The sequence below is a fragment of the Musca autumnalis genome, unplaced genomic scaffold (assembly GCF_047663935.1).
Source record: "Musca autumnalis isolate F117 unplaced genomic scaffold, ASM4766393v1 scaffold_2, whole genome shotgun sequence".
NCBI lineage: Eukaryota > Metazoa > Arthropoda > Insecta > Diptera > Muscidae > Musca > Musca autumnalis.
In genome coordinates this window covers 22,888,653-22,901,258 of record NW_027411755.1, presented here as the reverse complement: position 1 = coordinate 22,901,258, position 12,606 = coordinate 22,888,653, and positions in this window count along the sequence as shown.

Here is a 12,606-nt window from a genome sequence, read left to right as displayed (position 1 = left end):
AGGTAAGACAATCAGAACCCATGTATTATTTGACTTCAATGAGTTGATTTCTTCATTCATCGCAGATTTCCTATTTTCCGCATGTTCTGAAGACATTGCTTCTTTGAAACTGCCTGGATCAATTGAAACAAACTCCATTGCACAAAAACTTGATGACGGTTGATTTCTGTTTGCGATTCGTTCAGATCTGCGTATAGTTGTTTCTTCAATACTCGGATGGTTGTTATGTATATCCGGCGACTTATAATTACTTTGCCATCATGCGGGTTGTATAAACGATAACCTTTGCTTTCACTGCTGTATCCCACCATGATGCACTCGGTCGATTTCGGATCTAGTTTTGATCTCCTTTCTTGTGGAATGTGCACTAACGCCGGACAACCAAAAACTCTCAAAAATTTCAAATTTTGTTTGCGTCCTGTCCACATCTCTTTTAAGCATTTGTCTGACCCACGGCAAGGTACACGATTAATTAAAAATGCGGCCGTGGCTGCGGCTTCAACCCAGAAACGATGATTTAGACCACTATCTAGAAGCATGCATCGAACTCTTTCTATAATGGTTCTATTCATCCGCTCTGCAAAGCCGTTCTGTTCAGGAGAATAGACACAAGTTCTTTGATGAATTATTCCATGTTCCTTGAAGAAATTTGAAATCTGCATATTCACGTATTCTCCTCCTTGCTTCTCAACCAAAGATTTAAATTCCACGAATTTCGAAAAAAACATCAGATTTCCTCTTCAACGGATATGCCAATACTTTTCTAGAGAAGTCGTCGACGAAAGTGACTAGAAAACGACTTCCGGAAAATGATGTTGTGTTGAGTGGTCCCACAACATCCGAATGGACGAGTTCCAATAATTGTGTCGTTCTAGTACCTTCTTTATTATTTGGCCGGCGTGTTTGTTTACCCTAAACACAAATCGTACACGGTCCTTCTTTTTTATTTGAGAATTGTATTCCGAAATTTGCATATTTCACTTAATGGAGCTTTTTGTTACAGATGTGACCCATTCTCCGATGCCACAAGTTAAAATCGTTTTTACAACTAAAGCATTAGAAGACACTTTGGTAGATGTGCAAACGCTATGTTCTTTCCATTACAATCGGAAATTCGACATACATCACCTTCAAATGTCACCTTCTTGTTGTTCCTTGTAATTTGCCTAATAGAAGGTAAATTGGTGCACAATTTTGGCACATACTCCACATCCTTTACGGTGACAGTTTTTTCTTTGTTTTTACAGTTGATTTCCAAGTCGATATCTCCAACACATTTGACCTCAAGTTCTTCTTTATTAGCCACAATTACCTTCTTAGATTCCACTTTTCTAATGTTGTACATATTGGAGATGCTATTGGTCATGTGGTTACTTGCTCCGCTATCTATAAACCAATAATTAGAATTTGCATTTGCGCAAGATGTAACGCCTTTCATTGCGAACAAAACTTCCGATTTCTTGGGATTATATCCATGACCACCATTGGCGTAGGATTTGTTCGGGCAGTTCTTCGAAATATGGCCCACATTCTTGCAATTATAACTAATTATTTGCTTCTTGAATTTCTTTGACATCTTTGCTTGAAGTGCAGCTTGCTTTCCTGATACTTGATCAAATTTTGTTTCCTGGAGTAAAAGGTTCTTTACCATATCGACGATCAACTTTTCTTTTGAGTTCTCCACAGCCATTACCAGGGGTTTGAAGTCTTTAGTTAAACCGGCCAACATCAATGAAGCCGTTACTTCGTCGTCTATATTCAAGCCAGCATTCTTGACTTTTAATGCAATAATTACCAATTCGTTAACGTAGTCTCCAATCGTCTTGTAATTTTGCATTTTAATGTTAACCAACTGATTCAGAAGTTCAACCTTACGAGTTAGACTCGTATCTTCGTGAGCCTTTACCAAAGCCGTCCAAGCTTCTTTTGCCGTTGTCGCTGCTGCTATGTGTCCATAATTATTTGGATCAACCATAAGCGCAATCTCCGCCAGCGCACGTTCATTCAAGTCCGTATTGGGTATCGCCTCGTTAACTGTTTTCCAGCATCCTTTAATTACGAGCAAGGATTTCGCCTGTCTTTTCCAGACATCGAAATTTTCTCGGTGCCTCCACAGGACAAGATAGTTGAGCGCATGTCATATTTTTTCACTTTTTTCCAACAGCACAAAAAACGATTTGAAAAAATTTTCCGTATCTGTAGGCCCATAACCTATTGTGTTCAAAGTTTTTATTGAGATTGAAAAAAATTATACTCGTTTTGAAAAAAAAAAAAACAAGTAAAAAAGTATCAGTCGGCTTTGCCGACAGAGATATACCCTCAGCCTGTATATATTGAAACAATTTTTTTCCAAAAAACGTATGTATTTAGGGGTTTTATAAATTTTGGGAATTTGAACCGACCAAACAAAAGTTTTGCGGAGGAGATACTAAAAGGAATGGATCTACATTGACCATTATGGAAATGGATCTTCAGCCACTACATATGGTGTCATATGGAGGATTTACACACTTCGGGATGTTGTATGGAGTTACCCCTGAAAAAACGTTTACCATCGTAATTGAGGCAGCGAATGCAAGTTGCTTCAACAAAAATCAAAGTGATTCGATAGCAGGTCTTAAAGTGAACTTATCCGAAATTTTATGTGGGAGGTACCGGATGGATTGGACAAATATAGTCCATATTTGAAACTGATGTATATCTAGTAGATATATTAGGATGTGTAAAGTATTTACCAATTCGGCCTCTCCCTTTAAGAGTTCCCGTATGAACAAATTTTACGAAAATTTTTGAACTTTTGTGGGGTAGGTACATGAGGGAGTGGATCGATATGACTTATCTTCAAGCTTAGACTATGTTTGGACAAAATATTACTAAATCCAAATTTTGGACCGAATCGGCAGATCCGTTCTAGTGTTATCTTGCGCTCCAACCACCTCACACGGTGTCATAGGGGTTTTTTACAACTTTCGGGCTATTTTCTCAGGAAGTATTGACTTGCCCCTACTGAAACTTGTACCGTCGTATGGAGGGCAGTGAATACAAGTTGCTAAAACAAAAATCACAGTGATTCGAGAGATGACCCTAAACTGAAATTTTTCGAAATTTTGTGTGGGAGGTACTCGAAGGAGTGGACCGATATGGCCCATCTTCGAACTTAAATCAAATCTGGACAAAATATTTCGACACCCAAAATTTGAACCGAATCGATTGATCCGTTCGAGAGTTATCGTGCGCACCAGCCAGACAGACAGACGGACGGACATTGCTAGATCGACTCAAAATTGTCTGAAACGGATATCGTACAAACATACTTGGGGTCTAAAACCATTATTTCGATGAGGCACATTTTAGCCTAAAGGCTGAGGGTATAAACATATACAATAAAATTCATGGCATACTATATCGAGTATAGTATTTTAACAGCAAAGTGAACAAATGATTAAAATATTCTAATTACAATACATCACAACAATAAACATGGATTTTTTAAAGAATATTTTTCTAAATCACCATCACATCAATAAACGTGGATTTTTTTAAAGAATGTTTTTCCAAACCACCAACACAGCAATAAACGTGGATTTTTTAAAGAATATTTTTCCAAACCACCATCACCGCAATAAATGTGGATTTTTTAAAGAATATTTTTCCAAACCACCATCACAGAAATAAACGTGGATTTTTTAAAAAATATTTTTTCAAGGACCAACATCACAGCAATAAACGTGGATTTTTTAAAGAATATTTTTCCAAACCACCATCACAGAAATAAACGTGGATTTTTTAAAAAATATTTTTTCAAGGACCAACGCCACAGCAATAAACGTGGATTTTTTAAAAAATATTTTTTCAAGGACCAACATCACAGCAATAAACGTGGATTTTTTAAAGAAAATTTTTTCAAGGACCAACATCACAGCAATAAACGTGGATTTTTTAAAGAAAATTTTTTCAAGGACCAACATCACAGCAATAAACGTGGATTTTTTAAAGAATATAAACATTCTGTCTCACCAAATTAAACATCCTATATGCTTAGTGTAAATATCAAAACTTATGGATAAGGATTAGCACATCGTCAATGCGACAAAAACATATTTTTTTATCAAAACCAAAAATGACTTGTTATTAATAATAAAGAGAAAGTTGCAGCAATTCATTAAATAAAAAATAAAATATTTCTTTATATGTCATATATACATCTATATATATAATAAACTATAAAGAATAAATAACATAACTCAAAGACCCAAACAAATTTGAAGTGCTATCGAAGCCACTCAATAAATAAAGCAGAAGAAGAAAATAAAACGAAAAATTGATTGCTTTGATTTTTCGGTTTTGTAGAAAAAAAAACTTCAAACTGTAAATTGATACTTTGAACATTTATTTGATGGCATAAAAAAAGTCATAGAGAAAAATCTATTCGATTTAGTTTTTATTTATAAAAACTACATACATATTTATGTGTTTTTTTGTTTCTTTACGTTTTGCTTCGTTATCAATCTACTAACGATGTCTATTCATTAAACTACTTGATGTTTTTTTTTGTCTTTCTTTCTGGTCATAAATATTGTATCGGCAACCTAGTTTCTTTGTTTCACCAAATCACAAAAGTTTTTAATTAATATTTTATTATTATAACTTGTATTATTATCACAATTATCATCATCACCATCCTTTTTAGTGTTTGTTATATAAGCATCAGTCCGAGTCCGAGGCGTCTTACCTTTGTGTTTAGTTGGTCTTTGTGACTGTGTATCATTTATCCTCGTTTGGCTAACCAAAGACAGCTGTCCATATTCCCATGAGTGGTAGTAAACTGAAGAAGAAAGGTGTTAAAGCGACGCTCCTTGGCCAGTGTTGTTGTCCTTGGCAGCACAAAGTTTGTAAAAAAATTATTTAGAAATACAAATGAAGATATAAATTAAATTAAATATATTTTTAATTACCCTTAGGATTGTTTTTGGAAGAAAGTTATACGTTTCCTTTTAATAATGCGAACTGGAGTTCTTTATTAAAAAGTCTATAGAGGACATTCATTGTTTTGGTATTGGCTGGACAGGTAGTTTGATTGAGTATGCAATACTCAAGAACTTAAAAGGCCAGTAAATAAGGGTTTTTAACGAATTTTATTCAAGCATCCTCTGGCCAATAAACGTGGATTTTTTAAAGAAATTTTTTCAAACATCTTCTGAACAGACCAATAAACTTGGAATTTTTTATAATTTTTTAAGCATTCTATAACCATTAAAAGTGGATTTTTATAGATTTTTAAGCACCCTCTGACCAATAAACATGGATTTTTTAAAGGTTTTTTAAGCATCCTCCGAGCAATAAACGTGAATTTTTTTAAAGAATTTTTTTAAGCATCCCCCGAGCAATAAACGTGAATTTTTTTAAAGAATTTTTTTAAGCATCATACTGGAAATAAACGTGAATTTTTTAAATAATTTTTTTTTTCAAGCATCCTCCGAGCAATAAACCTGGATTTTTAAAGAAATTTATTCATGTATCCTCCGAACAATAAACGTGGATTTGTTAAGAAATTTTTTCAAGCATCCTCCAAGCAATAAACATGGATTTTAAAAAAAAAAATCATGCATCTTCCGAGCAATAACCGTAATTTTTTTAAAGAATTTTTTTCAAGCATCCTCCGAGCAATAAACGTGGAGTTTTTAATGAATTTTTTTATGCATTCTCCGAGCAATAAACATGGATTTGTCGAAGAATTTTTTCAAGCATCCTCCGAGCAATAAATGTGGATTTTTTAAAGAATTTTTTTCAAGCATCCTCCAAGCAATAAACGTGGATTTTTAAAGAAATTTTTTCATGCATCTTCAGAGCAAATAATTTGGATTTTTTAAAGAATTTTTTAAGCATCCTCCAAGCAATAAACCTGAATTTTTAAAGAAATTGTTTCATGCATCTTCCGAGCAATAAATGTGGATTTTTTAAAGAATTTTTTTCAAGCATCCTCCGAGCAATAAACGTGGATTTTCGTAAAGAATTTTTTTTCAAGCATCCTCTGACCATTAGGTTAGGCTAAAGGACGCGCAGCTGTCGTATTGGACAGCCACTCCACTCGGTTGTCAGAGTTGATATTGTTGTCAGAGTTGATATTGTATGTTCACCCATTGTTTGGATTCTCCTAGTCCTGAGCATTGGACAACAGCATAATAAGTGCTCAACCATCTCTGTTTCTTCTTCATCTTCGCATAATCTGCAGTAGTCCGTGGAGTCATCTCTATCCCATTTGCAGGTCTTTGATCTTATTCTGCCGTGTCCCGTGATTACTCCAACCATTAGTTTCAGGTCGGGTTTTCTCATAGAGAGTAGAGAAGTGGTCTTCCGTTTGGAGAGGTTGGGCCAGATTGCTTTTGATACCTTACAGCCAGGTTCGTTGTTCCAAATCTGACCAGCCTTCTCCCTGTATACTTGTTCTAGGAGCCGCATGAAGTGACACAAGGGTGGCTTGATTGAGTTATCGTTTTTGATGTCAAACGACATCATATCCGCGACGCGCCAATTCATCTGCTTTTTCATTTCCCTCGATGTCGCAATGCCCCGGGACCCAGCACAAGGTAACGATTGATCGTAGGGCCTCCAAAGCTTTCCTGCAGTGCAAGAACGCAGCAGACTTGATTGAATGGGATCTAAGTGATTTTAGGGACGCTTGACTATCCACATAGATAGTCACCGGTCCAGCTATGTCCCCTTCCATATTTTTTATCAACTCTGCTGCTTTCGTGACCGCAAGGATTTCTGCTTGGAAGACGCTACAATTTTCGCTTAGCTTGTACTAGATCCGTAAGTTGAGGGTATCGCTGTAGACGCCCGCTCCAGTTCCCCCTTCCATCTTGGATCCGTCGGTATAGACCTCTATACCGGGTAGAGGTGGGGAGTTGTGAGTCCAGGCTTCTCTATCAGGTATCCGAACTTCAATATCGTCGAAGTGTAATTGTGGTGATATATAGTCACTGATTACCTCCAATCCCACTGATAGTCCAGATCGTCGTAAAATAACAGCGTGGCCATAGTCGAAGTTGCGCCATGAGCTTATCTCCTGGAGTCGGAGAGCACTCTTTGCTGCCAACTCTTGCACCACGAGATTCATCGGATGAAGATACAGTAATACATTGAGGGCAGCCTGTGGAGTGCTTTTCATGGCACCGGTAATTAAGAGAGATGCCGCTCTTTGAACGATATTAATCTTGTGGAGAAGGGATGTCTTACTTAGTGCATTCCACCATACCAATGAACCATAAGTCAGAATAGGGCGAACTATGGCCGTAAAAATCCAGTGGATACCTGTGTTTTCAAACCCCAACTCTTTCCAATAGAGTTCTTGCATGAATAAAGGGCTATAAGACCTCTCTTGGCACGTTCTTCGACATTCCTTTTCCACGGTAGTTGGTGGTTCAGGATAATGCGAAGGTACTTGGCCTCTGGAGAGAGCTTTAGGGCCACACCATCCAGCGTTGGTAGGGTGAATGGTTTGACTTTTCTTTTGTTCGTAAATAGAACCAGCTCTGTCTTAGATGGGTTCACCCCAAGTCCATTGTTGTGAGCCCATCTTGATAACTTGACTAGAGCTCCTTGCATGAGTTCCGATAGCGTTTGTGGGAACTTCCCGGTGATCATTATGACCACGTCATCAGCATAAACTACTGTTTTTATACGTAGTTGGTCAAATTCCTTAAGTATTTCGTTAATCACCAGGAGCCACAGCAGTGGAGATAGTACGCCACCTTGTGGTGTGCCCCTGGTGACAGACTTCCGATATTTAAATTGATTATCCTGCCGCTAAGCATTCCATCGATCCAATTGATCAGTGTGGTGGAAACACCTAAGTTCAAGAGCGAATTGTGGATGGATTCGAGTTTGACGTTATTAAAGGCGACTTCTATGTCAAGAAACGCTGCTAACGTATAATTTGAGCCCATCATATTCCTCTCGATTAAACCAACGACTTCATTTAGTGCAGTCTCCACCGATCTGCCTTTGATGTAGGCGTGTTGGGCAGGACTTATAACACTGTTTTCAAGCTTGGACCTTATTTCTAGATCAAGCAATCTTTCTTAGGTTTTCAATAGAAAGGAAGATAGGCTGATTGGTCTATAGTCTTTGGGAAGCGTGTGACTTGACTTCCCCGCTTTGGGGATGTATGTCACCGTAACCTTCCTCCACAGAACCGGAGTGAGCGATAGACGTAGACAGGCCCTATAAATTTGATCCAGGTGTGAAACCAACACCTCCAGTGCATTTTGTAGCATTGCAGGGAAGATACCATCTGGACCAGGTGATTTAAAAGGCTTGAAAGTGTTTATCGCCCAAGCTATCTTTGTGTGACTTATAATCTCCTCGATGACACTCACTTCCCCTGTGGCTTGGTTGCACATAGGTGGATCGGCTGAGCGATCTGGTGCATCCATGCAGTTGGGAAAGTGGGTTTTGGCTAGGAGATCCAGAGTTTCTAGACCGGAGTTAGTCCATGTGTCATCATCCCGTTTGATACTGCCGATGGATTTGGGGTCCTCCGACAGTACTCTACGAAACCTGGCTACATCCTTTACTCCCTCTATAGACTCGCTAAAGCAGACCCATGATCTGCGTTTAGCCTTCTTTATTTCGCTGTTGTACTTATTGAAAGATACTTTGTAGTTCTCCCAATCTGTGGACAACTTAGTTTTGTTGGCTTTGTTATAGAGCCTTCTGCTAGTCTTTCTGAGATTAGTCAGATCTTTCGAACACCAGACCGGTTGACATCTTCTGCCTGGGTAAGTGAGTGGGCAGGCGGTCTCACAGCTGTCCACCAAAACCTCTGTCACGTGCTTAACTGCACTATTAACCTCTGTCGCTGTTTGGGGCTATCGTGACACTTCCAGCTTGGAGCTTACTAGTTCATTGAATTTGTTCCAGTCGATTTTCCGTGGATTTCTTAATGGTGGTTGTCGAATACCATTAACAGAGACTTGAAAGAATATCTTCCGATGATCCGAAAAGGAGCATTCTTCCGATACCCTCCAGTCACTGATAAGAGATTCGTCTTTATTTATGAGGGTTATGTCTATAACCTCCCCCCCTGATTCTATTTTGAAACGTGTATTCGTTTCCCCTGTTGCATATTCTAAGATTATATTTTAAGATAAACTCGAATACGGACACCTCTGGCATTTGTGTCTCTGCTGCCCCAGTGGAAATTGTGAGCATTGGCACCACATCCTAGGATGATGAGACAAGTGCTACCCATCTCTCTGACAAGCTTCTCCACGTCATTGCCCGGTGGGTCAGGGCTCTCGAATGGCATATATATGGACGAGAATATGGTGGCTCTCTGGGAGCTGCATTCCATCCTTACAGCCGTAATATCACCTCCGCTGAAATTAGAGAGAAATATTAGTTTAAGACTCTTCTTAGCAACTACACAGGTTCTTACCTTGTCCCCGTTGGGTGTGGCGAAGGTGGTGTAGATGCTATCGCTTAACCCAGCAACCTTATTTTTGTATAAATAGGGCTCCTGGATTAAGACGATGTCAACTTCGGATTTCTTGAGGGCTAGAAGAAGTTCAGCAGCAGCCGCTTTGCAGTGATTCTGATTAATCTGCATTATGCGAAGCGGCTGCTGCTTCGGTTCCTAAACTACTTTCGTCCTAGGCGGAATCTGATCCATCCTAGACCAAAGTGTAGCTTGCCCTCTCGAGTCCTTAGGTAATCTTGCCACTGAGTGTCTATAGACACCCTGATGGCAACACCTCCATTTTCCGGATTGTGGCTGACAGATTCCATGTGCTGGTCCGGAGATTGGGATTTTGTCTTCCGAGTATGGTCGGTATGCGTGCGGGATCCACAGGTGAAGGTGGCACCCATGCTGACTACACTCTTCTGAAAGGGACCTCTTTGACACCAACGACTGCCAGTTGACACCCCTCCCAGAGTTCGCCAAGACTCTCTATCGTGGAAGTGAGGAAATCCAGAGATTCCCTATTTTCACAACAGATGACCCTAATGCCTCTGTTTAGAGCGGCACTGCCAAATTGGGTGTGTTGTGGTGGTTCCCCTTCGCCTGCGAATACGATATCTCGCAGACGAGTTTCGATAAGTAGCCATCGATCCTCTCTGATTATCCAATCAGGGTCAGATCTATCGATGACCGCTGCTCGCAACTCGTCCGGCACCATCGGTCTGCTCGTTTTTTCCCCCTGCTGTTGCTCTTGAGATGAGAACCGGAAGACCCAGGTTAGCTTGTGAGGCTGAACTGGCTGCGGCATCTTTCCTGTTCCCAGTCTTAGGGCAACCGCCTGGGGAGGTATGGATATTGGGTTGTTGACCGGAAGTAGGTCTCTTAGCACTGGGGAGTGGCTCCTCCATTGACCTACATACCTCTCTTCATCGCGCTTTTTGGTGGAGATGGATTGGGTTTGGTAGGTGCTCCCCCAGGTGCGGAGACCGGTGTTCGGTCGGACTTCCCAGATTTGGAGCTCTTATGATGCGTCCCCTTCGACTTGAGTGCCTTCTCCTTTGAGGTTTGTCCTGTCTGTGTGGCGGGACATCCCTTTGAAGAGAGCTTTGAGGTCGAAGGAGGCAAATCATTTGATGGTTTTCGGATCATGTCAACATCGCTCCCGGTTTGGCCCTTGGGGGCTGTGGGAGTCGATGTAGGTATTGACCTAACCTCTTCATTAGCTTCTCTTGGGTAAGTGAGGGTGAGATCTTTCTCACTACCTTGAGATTAATCTTGATCAGCTTACATTCTCTCAGCGTTATAGATGAGGGTTCCCTGTCAATGTACTTCCTGAGGAAGTGCATTGCTCTGTGGTACGCCCTCCTCTTTTTGGCCCATTGACTTGCAGAACTATCTGAGGTGGTGGGAGCTTTTCCGGCCGATATTTTGGTCGGAGTTCCTTCCTCAACAGCAGCAAGACTTTGTGAGCCAGCAACATCGGCTGCGGCCGATGGTTGGGTAGCTGGTGCAACGGTTGGTCCAGATTTCATACAGATGGCTGCTTCCACTGAGGTCGAGGCCGACTCATCGTTGACTACAGTCGCTGGAATGACTGTGGTGTTCATTTCGTCATCCGATGAGCCGTCCTCGGCCCCAGTAGAATAGCCACCCTGACTGAGACGCAGGGCCAACGTCTGCTCCTCTATCTCCAGAAGATACCGCCTTTGTTCAGCCAAACTGTCAGTGACAGCTCCTAGAGTGCGTACCTTATGTCCGTCCCCTCCCGACACTACCGTCCCGTCAACCGTTGGCCGGATTGCCCCAGACTTGGTACAGAATTTTGAATTTGAAGAGTTATCCTTAGGCATTGCAGTGTTGTCATCAATCGAATTTGTTTTTGTTTTAATTGTTTTTTTGTTTAAAATTTTATTCTCCATGCGTCATAGATTTAATGGGGAAGTGAGGTCCACCATGGCATAGCCCTCCTGTACAATGGCAAGGACTTGACAACTAAGTCATTATTGCGTTGAGATGCCCAGGTATCAACGAGGCTCCGTTCTAATACAGTAGGTACCCTAACTACAAACCTTAAAACACCGATGGTTTCGCCTGACACCCTGGCGTTAGGGGGTCTCTAATAAGTAGGAGGCCGCTACTTGGATAACTCTTGGTCGGTCACAGTTTCCCAACTCAACAATTCCAGGGTGTTGAGTGTGGAAACTGTGATCTTAAGCCGCCGCATCGCGCCAAGATTGTTATCCCTGGCTCTGACCAGTAAACGTGAATTTTTTTCAAGCACCCTCTGACCAAATAAACGTGGTTTTTTTAAAGAATTTTTTCAAGCATCCTCCGAGCAGTTAGCGTGGATTTTTTAAAAAAAAATTTCCAGCATCCTCCGAGCAATAAACGTGGATTTTTTTAAGAATTTTTTTCAAGCATCCTCTGAGCAATAAACGTGATTTTTTTAAAGAAATTTTTTTCAAGCATCCTCCGAGCAATAATCGTGAATTTTTAAAAAATTTTTTTTTTTCAAGTACTGAAAATGCTATGAACCTATCACTTATGAGTATTACCAAAATAAGCCTTACCATATCCTACCAATTTTCTATTCAATTTCCTTCATTATAACCAACAGCTTTAAAGCCCAGAAAAAAAAACAATATTTTTGTTGTGACATTTTTGTCTTCTCTTTATATTCCCAGCGGTAACATCTTTATAACTTCCGTTTCTGTTCGGTGTGGTTTTATTTGTCATATCATGTGACACAATGGAGCTGTTGTGCAAGAAGAGGAGAAGATGAAAAAATAGACAAACAAAATGAAACAAATGGCCTATTCTTGTGTTACGAAATACCAAAGTGTATTGTGGCAAAAGACTCACACGCACACAAACTCGCATAAAATTGAAATATAAGACAATGGGCTTTGGGAAAACAAACGTTACCTGAAACGTGTGCAAATCTGTTCAAAAAAAGGAACAGGAATAGTAACAAAATATATGCTAAGAGTCTTTTGTTTACAATTGTGACTAAAGAAGGAAGAAGAAGTAAAGATGTGGTAGTGTTAGCACAGATGAAGATTAGGGGGTTATGCGAAGTAGGAATCAAAAGATTTAGGAAATTATTCTGAATATTAAAATATCTTCTCTTCGAAAGTGTG